The sequence below is a fragment of the Laccaria bicolor genome, genomic scaffold (genome assembly GCF_000143565.1).
Source record: "Laccaria bicolor S238N-H82 LACBIscaffold_87 genomic scaffold, whole genome shotgun sequence".
In the NCBI taxonomy this organism is placed as follows: domain Eukaryota; kingdom Fungi; phylum Basidiomycota; class Agaricomycetes; order Agaricales; family Hydnangiaceae; genus Laccaria; species Laccaria bicolor.
In genome coordinates this window covers 30,914-31,701 of record NW_001889958.1, presented here as the reverse complement: position 1 = coordinate 31,701, position 788 = coordinate 30,914, and positions in this window count along the sequence as shown.

The following is a 788-nucleotide window of genomic DNA, read 5'->3' as shown; positions in this document are numbered from 1 at the left end:
GGAATCAGGCGTACAGTAGCCTCTATGAGGCCCACATTGGACTCAAACACCGTTATGAGCTTCAAAAGTGAGTTGATTACTTCAGACAATGTATATATGCGCATACATTTGATATTTCTGACCACAGGGAACTTGTGTGTGGTCTCAAGGACGAATTGGCCGCGCTGAGGCAGCAAGTTCTGGATCAGCCTACAAAGTCTGGAAGCACTAGTGGCTACCACTATTTATGATTAATCTATGACAACTGTCCAAGAGGCAATGTGTATACTGCCACAGGTTTTATGAAAGGCATCTCATTAGGATTGCCCATCTATTTCATTCAATTTATCACTAGAATCTTTCATAAGATATAGGCAAGGATAATGAGATATCATGAGGATATTTCATTAAGCTCTTTGGCCCTTTCATTGCCATTTCATAGACTTTTCATTAGGATATTTCATTAGGCTCCTTCGCTTTTTCATTACTATTTCTTAGAATTTTCATTAGGATATTTCATTAGGCTCCTTCGCTTTTTCATTACCATGTCTTAGAATTTTCATTAGGATATTTCATTAGGCTCCTTCACTTTTTCATTACCATTTCTTAGAATTTTCATTAGGATATTTCATTATGCTCCTTCGCTTTTTCATTACTATTTCTTAGAATTTTCATTAGGATATTTCATTATGCTCCTTCGCTTTTTCATTACTATTTCTTAGAATTTTCATTAGGATATTTCATTAGGCTCCTTCACTTTTTCATTACCATTTCTTAGAATTTTCATTAGGATATTTCATTAGACACCT